This window comes from Colobus angolensis, unplaced genomic scaffold, assembly GCF_000951035.1.
Source record: "Colobus angolensis palliatus isolate OR3802 unplaced genomic scaffold, Cang.pa_1.0 Scaffold112, whole genome shotgun sequence".
NCBI classification, from domain to species: Eukaryota; Metazoa; Chordata; class Mammalia; order Primates; family Cercopithecidae; genus Colobus; species Colobus angolensis.
This window is the reverse complement of record NW_012112253.1, coordinates 2,709,422-2,722,082: the sequence shown is the minus strand read 5'-3', so window position 1 is coordinate 2,722,082 and position 12,661 is coordinate 2,709,422. Positions and strand designations below refer to the sequence as shown.

General features: G+C 46.1%; 1 long non-coding RNA gene across 1 annotated transcript in view; it reads left to right on the top strand.

The window, feature by feature from the left end:
* LOC105523037 overlaps positions 1-9,696 on the top strand; it is a 19,344-nt gene extending 9,648 nt beyond the window's left edge. The window contains exons 2-4 of the long non-coding RNA XR_001003525.1: positions 477-550; positions 6,060-6,284; positions 9,631-9,696. This is a non-coding gene — a long non-coding RNA (uncharacterized LOC105523037). The remainder of the gene's footprint in view (positions 1-476; positions 551-6,059; positions 6,285-9,630) is intronic.
* The last annotated feature ends 2,965 nt before the right edge of the window (positions 9,697-12,661 follow it).

The following is a 12,661-nucleotide window of genomic DNA, read 5'->3' as shown; positions in this document are numbered from 1 at the left end:
TGTGCCCTCTCCCCTCCCCTCCCCTCCCCTACCCTCCCCTTCCTTTCCCCTCCTTTCCTTTTTCTTTTCTAGTGTGGGTCCTAGGACCGAAGATCACATGTTGTCATGACTCCTGGAACTGCAAAACTTGGAGGTGTACTGGGAGCCCAGGTGGGGGCGCACCAGGGAGGTGCAGGCACCTGCCCAGAGAGAAGGCCTCTCACTGCTCTCAGCCTGGGCCAGCCAGGAGGGGAACCTGTGACCCACCCATAGTTCCATTACCAGGCTACAGCTCCTGGGCCATCCTCCTGCAGCTGCCTCTGCTCTCCACCCTCCCTGGAGGCTGATGCTGAAAGAGGGGGCCGGAGGCCTGGGTACTAATCTCCCTCACTCATGCACACTCCCTCAACAGAGGGAGTGGGGACAATAGGGACTATGATGTCCTCTGGATGCCGCCTTCCTGGATTGTTCGTTTGGAACTTCTCTTCCATTTCAAGTTTCCCTGTGATGCTCATTGAAACCAGATGGCACTTGCTCAGCAGTTTGGAGGAGAAGACCTGTTCCCCTGCAGGTGGGGGCCTTTGGGATCATTACCCTCCCCAGATCTGGCAGCTCCATCAGGTAGTGGCTCTTTCTCCAATCGTCCTTGACACCTTTAGTGCTCCTCCTTCTTCTGTGCCCTCTGGTGAGCAGGGGTTTTCTGCATCTGTGGTGACCATATTTCTGAACCCAAAATGAATCATGGGTATGAGAATTCTTGGGGCGTTCAAGGGAACAGATATTTTATTTATTTATTTATTTATGGAGACATGGTTGTACTCGATCTGAACTCACCCAGGAGTTCAGTGCCATGATCATGGCTCACTGCAGGCTCGACCTCTGGGCTCAAGCCATCCTCCCACCTTAGCTTCCCTAGTAGCTGGGACTACAGGCATATGCCACTATACTCAGCTAAATTTTTGTACCTTTTTTTTTTTTTTTTTTTTTTTTAGAGAGTGGAAGTGAAAAGATAACGAATATACTCAGCTAAATTTTTGTACCTTTTTTTTTTTTTTTTTTTTTTAGAGCGATGGGGTTTCACCATGTTGCCCAGGCTGGTCTCAAACACCTAGTCACAAATAATCTTCCTGCCTTGGCCTCCCAGAGTGCTGGGACTGCAGTGGGAGCAGATCTTTGAAATTGTGGCTGCCCTGAGAAGCCAGGGACACATAGCAGTTGTACCTCTGCTGGAGCATCCTGGGAGGTTTCCAGTGATGGGACTTCCTTTTTGGGTATGGTCAGACTAGTTGCATGCCTTTTTATTTTACTTGTTGCCTAGGTTTCTCCCTCATGAACTTCACTTATTCCAGTTACCAAAAAATACTTTGTAGATAATGATGGGGGCTTCTTACATTGATGGCCCAGAAACACAGGAAGATGTAGGTTAACCAGATGGCCTAGGCACAAAAGCCAAATCCACACATTCTAAACAGGGAGAGTGCTGAGAGCACACCCTTTGCTTTATTTCTGGGAAAAAAATATTGCCTCCTTCCCCTAAGAAACTGATCTGATTTTTCAGTGTGGCCATCAATGTTCGTCTACCCTAAGGATACTCAGCTCTATTTCATGTTGTTGTGTACATAAAGCCTAAGGGTTGGCAAGAGGTTCCGGCTTCACCTAAAATACTCATTCACTGGTTGTGAACTCTTTTGTGAGAGGTGGATTCTGAAAGTGAATGTGTGGCTCTTGAATACTGGGATCAACACCAGCTCTGTTAGCAGCAGAACTTGGGGGATTTCAGGGAAAGAGACCTGGTGCAACAAAGGGAGGGTAGATGGGCAGAGTGGGGGTGAGTGGGGCAGAGCTGGAATGGGGAAGGCCAAGGTAAAGATGGACTGAGAGCTGAGACTAGCTGAGGAGCCCTGGTCTGCATGGCTGGGGCAAGGCTGGCTCAATCTCGGCTCACTGCAACTTCCATCTCCTGGGTTCAAGCAATTATCCTGCCTCATCCTCCTGAGTAGCTGGTTCTACAGGTGCCTGCCCCCAGGCCCAGCTAATTTTTGTATTTTTAGTAGAGACGGGTTTTCACCTCGTTGACCAGGATGGCCTTGATCACTTGGCCTTAAGTGATCCATCCACCTCGGCCTCCCAAAGTGTTAGGATTACAGGCGTGAGCCACCATGCCCAGCCCCTTGGACACATATCTTTAAATGGTTTATTTAACAAATACTTACAAGAGTCTACAATGGGCTCGACTTACATGGGGGAAAGATGCCCATTGTGGAAGAACCCTTACAGTGGACTTTTTTTTTTTTTTTTTTGAGTCAGGGTCTCACTCTGTCACCCAGAGTAGAGTGCACTGGTGTGATCATGACTCACTGCAGCCTCGACCTCCCAGGCTCAGGTGATCCTCCCACCTCAGCCTGCCAAGTAGCTGGGACCATAAGTACACACCACCACACCCAGCTAGTTTTTTTTATTTTTTGTAGAAATGGGGTTTCTCCATGTTCAAGACTAGCCCAGGCTGGTCTTGAACTCCTGGGCTCAAGCAATCTGTCCATCTCAGCCTCCCAAAACCTGAAGCCAGGCCAGGTATGTTAGTTTCATCGGGCCCCCATGTCAAAATACCACAAACTGGGTGGCTTAAATGTTGGTCATTTTATTGTTTCACCCTTCTAGAGTCAGAAGTCTGAGATTAATGTGTTAACAGGGTTGGTTCCAGGCATTTGGAGGTGGGACACTCATATTTCCTTCTGAAGGCTGTGCAGGAGAATCTGTTCCATGCCCCTCTCCTAACTGCTGGCAATCTTTGACATTCCTTGGCTGGCAGATGCATTGCCTGGATACTTGCCTTCATTTTCACATGGCATGCTCCCTGTGTGTGTGTCTGTGTCCAAATGTCCCTTTTATAAGGTCACCTGTCGTATTGGATTAGGGGCCTACTCTACTCCACTGTGACCTCCTCTTAATTTAACTGTATCTGCAATGACTCTATTTCCTAATGAAGTCACATTCTTAGGCACTAGCGTGTTGGGTACCAAAATGTTAAGATTAGGACTTCAACATAGGAATTTGGAGTGTCAGGGACACAATTCAACCCATAACACCAGGTCCAAAGGGTGAGGCAAAGCCTGGATGGCGCCTGGGCAGTCGGGCAGGAAGGGAACCTGGGGTGAGAGTGAGGAAGAGTAAGGACGCTGGGGTCCTTGGGTGCTGAAGGATCAAGGAGCAAAGAGGGAGTGACCGAGGCATGAATGAAGCCTGGATTCTGCCTCAGAGCTCCTGAATGGTTTCAGGAGGCAGGGCCCCTCCTAGATGAGTTAGCCTGAGCCCTGGAGATGGCTCAGGTTCCCACATACTCCCTGATGGATGGCATGCATTTAGAAGTGGGGTGCTCAAACCGTGGGGAGTAGCATGCATAGGGCCAGTGGTGAGGCCAGCAGGCCTCAGCAATACTGAGATAATAAACTGCCCATCACTCCACAGTCCTGGCTAAAGACTATGTCTCAGGTCCCAGTTCTGTCTGTTAAACCAGGATGTTCTGCCAACTCCCTAAAAACTTAGCAGCCTTAAAATCTGAGCCTTGTCTAGGCTGTTGGTGAATGTGGCAGCAACTATGAGTTATCTTCCAATACCTATTCTCCTTTTCTTCCATAGTAAAAAAATCCCTAATCTTTAGCAAGGCATATGAGTTCCTGAAATAAAAGCATTTCCCAGCCTCCCTTGCTGGGAATATGTGACCACATAACTAAGTTCTGACCAATAGGAAGTAAGCAGAAGCTCCTGGGAAATTTCTGCCTTGGGAAATCTTCTGGTTCAAGACAACCTTCCTTTTTTCTCCCCCTTTTCTTCTCCCCTCTATCCCCAGTCCTTTTCCCATAGCTCTCTATTATTGAGCATTTAATATGAGCCAGGTGTCCTTCTAAGCATTTTACGTCTGTCAACTCCTTTGTTTCTCAAATGAGGAAACTAAAGCACACTTGGCACATGCCCTTATTTCTGTTTTGTTTTGTTTTGTTTTCTCTTTCCTCTATCTCGTGGATGCAAAAATATAAACTGATCCAAGAGATTCATTCTTTAGAAAGTGATGCCTTATACCTAGGATTTAGTCAGTGGCTCTTCAGGTTGTCATGTAGAAAGCAGCTTTGTTGGCTGCCACTTTTGATCAAGGGCTAAACTCTAAGGGTGACATGCTGCTAAGGAGCTGAAAAGAACCTGGGTCTTTGTAGCAGAGGCTGGTCTCCAGACCTGTCTGTCCTTCTTCTTGGGCACACAGCTAGGCTACGTTTCCCAGCCTTCCTTGGAGCTTAGAATAATTCCTAGCTAATAGCATTTGAGTAGATTTGAGTGGGCCACCTCCAGATGTGGCCCATTACAAGTCACATTGTCTGCTTTGTGCTCTTCCCCCATCATCTGGCCAAGTACAGAGGATTCTGAGGATTTAAGTAAAAGCAGAGCCACAAGATAGAAGGAATCTGTGTCCCCGATTCTGTGAACACATATCTTTAAGTGGTTTATTTAACAAACACTTACAAGAGCCTACAATGAGCTAGACCTACATGGAGGAAAAATGCCCACTGTGGAGGAACACTTACATTGGACTTTTTCTTTTCCTTTTTTTTTTTTTTTTTTTTTTTTTTTTTTTGAGACAGGGTCCCATCCCATTCTGTCACCCAGGCTGGAGTGCAGTGGCATGATTACGACTCACTGCAGTGTCAACCTCCCAGGCTCAATTGATCCTCCCACCTCAGCCTCCCGAGTAACTTGGACCACAGGTGCATGCCACCACACCCAGCTAGTTTTGGTATTTTTTGTACAGATAGGGTTTCTCCACATTCCTCAGACTGGTCTTAAACTCCTGGGCTCAAGCGATCTGCCTACCTTGGCCTCCCAAAGTGCTGGGATTATAGGTGTGAGCCACCATGCCCAGCTCTGCATTGGATTTTTGTTTGTTTTGTTTTGTCTTGTTTTTGAGACAGAGTCTCCCTCTGTTACCCAGGATGGAGTGTAGTGGCGTGATCTAGGCTCACTGCAACCCTTGCCTCCTGGGTTCAAGCGATTCTCTCACCTCTGCCTCCCAAGTAGCTGGGACTATAGGCACACATCACCATGCCTGGCTAATTTTTGTATTTTTAGAAGTGACAGGGTTTCACCGTGTTGGCCAGGCTGGTCTCAAACTTCTGACCTCAAGTGATCTGCCTGCCTCAGCCTCCCAAAATACTGGGATTCCAGATGTCAACCACCAAGCCTGGCCCCCACATTGGACTCTTGAATAACCAGAGGGAACCATCTTCATTGGGTTAAGATGCTGACATTTGCAGATTTGTCACTGTAGCCAGCATTTATTTGAACTAAAATAATTCTCAAGCCCATTGTGGAACAGATTGGCCACACTAACCCTGAACAGGCTGCATAGGGACTTCCATATGACAGAGAAACAAACCATCATGCTTCTTGCTTTCTCTCTGTTATTTCCATGACTTCTGTAATTCTCATTTGTTACTTGGAGTTTTCTGCTATGCACAGATCAAGCTAATCCTGAAAGAGAAAGTGACAAGTGCCTTGGTACTCTTGGTGCTTCCCTCCCTTGCTTTTTGCCCCTGTTTTGTTTTGGTCCAGTATGCAACTAATGTGGACCCTGGGGTTTCCCACAAATGTAGCTCTGCCAGCTTTAACCCTCAGAGGTTCCAAAATGCCACTTACTCCAAGAATGCTCTTTGGTGCCTCCAACCCAGGTCACTTCAGGTAATAATCCTTCTGCCTGGAAGGGTTGGGCACCGTGATATGCAAAAATCCACATTAACTTCACAGATGACTCAATTAGTGGGTGATGACTTACAGGCAGTGTTTATTACAATGGCCTTTCTAGTTGTGATCCTCCCAGTTGACATTTTTAAAATTTGATCTCTACAGTTTCCAAAAACACTACTTGACACCTGCGGATTTAAAAATGAAATAGCCTCAGATACAAAATAACCTTTCCCCGATCCATTCATTGTAGTTGGAAGCTGGTCTTATTAATGGCAGGGCGACCATAACACTTGGTTATGAACCAGGGTATTGCCTCCAACTAAGCCTTAACAATCTCATCCTCCCTTTAGCCTTTCATGATTAGACCTCAACTCGTGAGAACTCTTGCCTTGCTCATAAGTGGGAGTAAATGCTCAAAGCTCTAGAAATCTCCCAGGAACCAGACATCATGGAAGCTAGAAAGGCTAAGGGAGTCCAGCCTTCCTCTAAATTGGCCAACAGTGGAGTGGTGGAAAGATAACCAGCTGCAAACCAGACAGACCCAAACTTGAATCTCACCTCTGCCAACCTACCAAGTACATGAGTTTTTCCAAGTTATATCACTCGCCTGATACTCAGGCGCCTCATCTGAAAGATGAAGACTCTTCCTATCTTACAAGGATGAAGCATATGGAATGGAAAGCCCTCTGTCAACATGGCTATCTTTGGAAGTGATTGCAGCTCTCTTGCTTCATTCTCGCACACCTCTGGAGCCCTTGGTCTCAGTTAGAATCCCAGCCCTGACACTTAATGAGGTGTGTAACTTGTTCAATAATCTAACTTCTATGTACCATCTTTTAAAAAAGGACAATAATAACACTACCCACACAGCACTGTTGCAAGGATTTAGTGAGTTAAAGTGTGCGTAGTACATAAAGCAGAGTGTGTAGAAGTATCCAGTGAATTGTTATTATCATATGAAGAGACTATTTGGTTGATCTCATCAAGGACAGAAAGCTCCTTGGGGGTTGAAACCTTGTTTGTATACCAGTTACAAACTTCCTTTTGCTGTTAAACCCAGTCCTTAGGATGCTCAGTCAAATCCTGTGGACTTACTGGCTGGTCTGCTGATGTGGAAACAAGGTAGGGTGTGACCCATCTCTGGGCGAGTAAACTTTTGGGTACCTGCACAGTGTCCCAGCCTCAGGTACCACCTCTAAATGGATGGAACCCTGTGTCTGTGCCCATAGCATTGGTCTGGTCTGTCATCAGAAAAGAATCTTGCTGTCAGATGATCATACATCCTCCCATAGTCTAGCTTAGTTTAGTTTAGTTTTTTAAGACAGGGTCTCGCTCTGTGCCCCAGGCTGGAGTGCAATGGTGTGATCATGGCTCACTGCAAACTTGACCTCCCAGGCTCAAGTGATTCTCCCACTTTTGTCTCCCAAGTAGCTGGAACTACAGGCATGCACCACCATGCCTGGCTAATTTAAACATTTTTTGTAGAGAAGGGGTTTACCAGTGTTGCCCAGCCTGGTCTTGAACTCCTGGGCTCAAGCGATCCTCCTGCTTTGGCCTCCCAAATTGTTGGGATTACAGACGTGAGCCACTACACCTGGTCCCCAGAGTGTAGAGGATGGTGCAGGTTCTGTTTTTAAATGTACCTGTTGAGTATGTATTAGCTCAGAGTTTACCTGAGATGTGCATCTGGGGTCCACACTCTCTGGCACTGTCCCTCATTTTCTTCCTCCAACATTCTCCCAATCTCTCTCTGTTAACCCCAACAACCCGCCACTCGTCCCTAACAAAGGATTCTCAGCTCACGGCCAATTGGATCAAGTTTTTCTCCTGCAGAAATTGTGGGGAGGTGGCTTCAGAGGCCGACAAGCAGAACCCCACCCAGACTCATAAACCTTTCTTTGGCTGGTACCAACTCCTCTATTGCAGGCTGTGGTCCAAATAGGTTATACAAGTCTCTACCTCTTCTAGCTGAAGCTAACCTCCCAGGAAAAGGATGAGAGGAGAAAGCCATCCTGCCTGATATGTGGATAACACCACCACCAGAGTCTCCTGTAATTTCAACTCAATGACATGCAGCCACATGACCTAAGGCACGTATCTCCATTCACAGGGTGTGGTCAGTACTCCGTGAATGTCAGGTGTTCTTTTTTTTTCTTGTTTTTTGAGACGGAGTCTCGCTCTGTCGCCCAGGCTGGAGTGCAGTGGCCAGATCTCAGCTCACTGCAAGTTCCGCCTCCCGGGTTTACGCCATTCTCCTGCCTCAGCCTCCCAGTAGCTGGGACTACAGGCGCCCGCCACCTCGCCCAGCTAGTTTTTTTTTTTTTTTGTATTTTTTAGTAGAAATGGGGTTTCACCGTGTTAGCCAGGATGGTCTCGATCTCCTGACCTCGTGATCCGCCCGTCTCGGCCTCCCAAAGTGCTGGGATTACAGGCTTGAGCCACCGCGCCCGACCACACACATGGGTTTCTTTCGGTTCCCAGAATGATGGGATGCCAGCTGCTGGCTGCCCCCGGGAAGCTTGGGAGCAGGACAGGCTTGGCTGTCCCAGAGGAAGAGCCTGGCATTGGGCCAGGCGGCTCAGGAGGGCAGATGAGCTCGGTGTCTCCTGTATGCAGACCAGGTCATCACAGGGACCTGCCTCCGCATTTGCATCCTCCACGGCATATTTTCCCAGCACATGCAGCATCGGGAACTTGAACGTCCCTCTGCTTTTCCTTGTGTGAGACCCACCAACCCCACATTAGGAAGGAGCCTGAACATTTGACGGAGCTTTCCCGTCACTTGTGAGCAACGTTCACGCTGCTACGTTCACGCTGCTTCCGAAGAAAGAGACATCCCCCTGCTGTTTTCTCACAGTGGGACGATTCAACTTTGTCTTTCTCACAATCCCAGATAATCATATCTTCCCAGGTTTTGTCATCTTCAAGGAGTACTTGATATCTAGTTATGAGTCAAACAAAACCCGATTTAACTGATAACTAACCAGCCGTCACGTATCCCTGAAGATAAACCTGGTTTATCCTTTTTATACCCTCTGGCAGAGCAAAGGAACAAGGAGTTCAGGAAAAAAACAAACAAACAAACACTAGAAACAGCACTGACATATGTCGTTAAATACAAATGTGACCAGCCTTGATTACAAGTGTTGTTATCCTCTTTTAACAGGCAGCTACCCCGAACTTTCATTAACCCCTGGTAGCTGAGTAGCAGCTTGTCTAAGCGAGGTGCGGGGATTTTGTCAAAGCCTGCCTTAGTGTAAAAGGCAGGGCCACCCACCATGAACTTCTCTCTGTGACTTCATTCTTTAGCAGTGCTCAAGTGTAAATAAACTTGTTTACCAGGATCAGAATGGCCATGTTAATGAAGTCTTATTTGTGTCACCACAATGACATGTAATTTGTGCACAGTTGGACTCAGAGAGTGGACAAAACCAGAGAAATTGTATTTCTGTTCTAAAGTTTCCATACAGATGCCTTGGGCCAAAGTTAGTACAGCCAATATTTGCCTATTTCTTTTGATTGTGTGTCCATGCTAGAGAAAAACCTTGTTTCTGTGCCCAGTGTGGTAAATGAAATTATACTGTATGCAATGAGAAGAAAAATGAAATAAGAAGCATTGATGAATGTACCCACGGGTGTAACCTTGGTGGCCAGTATGTGGTTTTTATGAAACGAATGCATGAATATGAGGACCCTAATTATTGCTTTCAACTGACAAAGTATGGTGAATATATAGAGAACGTTGCTGTACAACACTGGCTGTGTCTCAAAGCAGCTTTAGAAGTAAATATAGAAATTCTTGTGTACATGGTATTGCATAGAAAGTCATTAAGAAAAAAGCAAGACAATTTGTTAAGACCTTGTTAAGTAGAGCTGGGGTATGATTAATTTTGTTTGTTTTTTTTTGTTGTTCCCTAGTAGAGATCAATGAAGTACAGACTATGGGACCAACTGCTGCTTTTGTAAATAAAACTTTATTGGAAAAAAGCCACATTCAAGTATGTGTTGTCTGTGGCCGCTTTTGTGCTGCCAAGACAGAGTTGTGTAGTCGCAACAGAGACCATATGGATCCACAAGACATAAATTATTTTATTTATTTATTTATTTTTATTTTATTTTATTTTTTTGAGACAGGGTCTCACTCTTGTCACCCAAGCTGGAGTGCAGTGACATGATCTCGGACTACCATGCCCGGCCCAAGACGTAAATTATTTACTATTTGGCCTTTTACGGAAAAAGTTCACCAGCGCCTGTTCTTTTGGAAATAGTTATTTCAGAGAAGGTTTGCTTATGTGGAGTTAGTGTGGTGATGGCCAGATGGAGGAGAGAAAGAAAAAGTCACAGGATAATGGGAAGGCACAGTATTAGAGTATGTGCAGAGGAAATTGAGGCCTTCAATTAGGAGGTAGGCTCCAAAGTGAACAGGGAGAAGAGAGGGCTACGTGGGCTGTGATTCCATTCTCTAATAAGCAGTCTATGTGGAGTAAAAGTCTAAATGGAAATGCTCAGGTACAAAGGGAAATTACCATGTAGGTTTTCATAGTGGTATTAAACATTTTATCAGCTCACGGGATCTCTGACTCACAAATAAATCATGTCAAAGTCAGAGCTACAGCAGAGCAAAACATTTTTTTGGAAGCTCAACCATGGAAGGGAAGGATCCTGACATCCTCTTACAGTTAGGTTCTCTGGCTTTTAAAGATTTGTCTGAAGGCCGTCACCCACATTTGCACTATTGCTGCAAACCGAGAGAAAAGAAGCATGGAGAATTTTTCTCCTGCCACAAGGATCTATTGCTCAATAGAGTTTATGACATTAGGCCTGTGCCTATCTGTTTAATAATTCTGAGTCTGGATTCAGTAGCCCAGTGGGTTATAAGGAAGGTACGGGCTGTGGATTTTACTGGAGATGGGGATCTTTCAATCCCAAAGGTAGGGCTGTGAGATTGCTCTGAGTAGACACTAAATAATTAGACTATTAATACAATGATAGCTCGTTAGCCCAGTTAGTCCAATGTCTGGGCCCTCTTTTTTTTTTCGAGATGGAGTTTTGCTCTTGTCGCCCAGGCTGTAGTGCAGTGGTATGATCTCAATTCACTGCAACCTCTGCCTCCCGGGTTCAAGCGATTCTCCTGCCTCAGCCTCCCAAGCAGCTGGGATTACAGGCGACTGACACCATGCCTGGATAATTTTTTGTATTTTTAGTAGAGACGGGGTTTTGCCACGTTGGGCAGGCTGGTCTCAAACTCCTGACCTCAGGTGATCTGCCTGCCTCAGCCTCCCAAAGTGCTGGGATTTCAGGCATGAGCCACCACACCCAACCTGTCTGGGCCTTTTTAGTCATGCAAAAGATGACTTCTAGTTCAAAAAGTCCTAGCAGAACTTTTCTTGCTGCCTTCCCTTTCTGCTGTCTTGGTGAGAATAGGGCCTGTGTACGCAGCCAGGCAGTGTGATTCCAGAGTCTATGCTTTAAAAAGTTTTTTTTTAGTGGACCTCAGGTTCATAGAATTAGATTAATTACAATCTTCTCATGCATGGGCTCTCTTTAACTTAATGAAGTTACAAATCATTTCACACACACACACACACACATAATCTTAGTTTAGACTCCCACAGAGGGAGACTCTGAGACAGGGGTCTCAGAGTGCAGGTGGTTTACTTGGGAGGTGAAGGGAAATCAGCAAGAAAGGGGTGATGTGAGACACTAAAAAGAAGGCAGCAGATACAGAGTACATTCCTCAGGAGCAACCATCGGGGGGCAACCAGAACCTAGTCATGTTGGCAAATTCTGGAAAACATCTGCTTCAGAATTGCCCAGTGCAGCCCAGGGGTGAGGGAGTTGGGGTATTTATACACCAGCCCCAGTCTCTTGCTGATTGAATGAAGGGAAAACCTTCATGGACAAAGATACAGATCCCAGTAGTTCAGGATCATCTGGGGTACATGAAAAAGCAGAATCCAAAGCACTCTTTCCTTTTTGTTTCGTTTTTTGTTTTTGTTTTTTGTTGTTGTTGTTTGTTTTTTGAGACAGAGTTTTGCTCTTATTGCCCAGGCTGGAGTGCAATGGCACAATCTTGGCTCACCACCACCTCTGCCTCTCGGGTTCAAGCGATTCTCCTGCCTCAGCCTCCCAAGTAGCTGGGATTACAGTCAGGCACCACCATGCCTGGCTAGTTTTGTATTTTTAGTAGAGATGGGGTTTCTCCACATTCATCAGGCCTGAACTCCCAACCTCAGGTGATCTGCCCACCTTGGCCCCCAAAGTACTGGGATTACAGGCATGATCCACCACACCTGGCCCAGCACTGTTTCTTGATCTTCTTAATTAAATCATTGCCACCCCAAGTAGCTTTTTTTTCTTTCTTTCTTTTTGAGACAGAGTCTTGCTCTGTTGCCCAGGCTGGACTGCAGTGGCACTATCTCAGCTCACTGCAACGTCTGCCTCCTGGTTTAAAGCAATTCTCTTGCTTCAGCCTCCCAAGTAGCTGGGATTATAGGCACTATCTACTAAATTCTTTTGTACATTTATTTCATCCTCTATCAGCCCTGGGAGGTCTACATTATTTATTAGCTTCACTTTACACAGAAGGAATTAGCGCTTAAGAGGTCATGTGATCGATCACTCCCCCCAGAATCTCACAGAGAGGAAGTGGATGAAAGCAGACTTAATTCTGGGTCCAAGTCATTCATCTTTTCATGAATCAAGTAGCAACTGAGTATTAGTAGGTGCCAGACAGGGTGTTGGGGCCTGTGAATTTAGTGAAGAGCAGAACAGACTGGACTTTCCTCTGAAGGAGTGTAGAATCTAGTGGAGAGACAGATATTAAAAGAACAACTGTAATGCTTTTTTGTTGTTGTTTTCTTTTTCTTTTTTTTTTCGAGAGGGAGTCTTGCTCTGTCGCGCAGGCTGGAGTGCAGTGGCCGGATCTCAGCTCACTGCAAGCTCCGCCTCC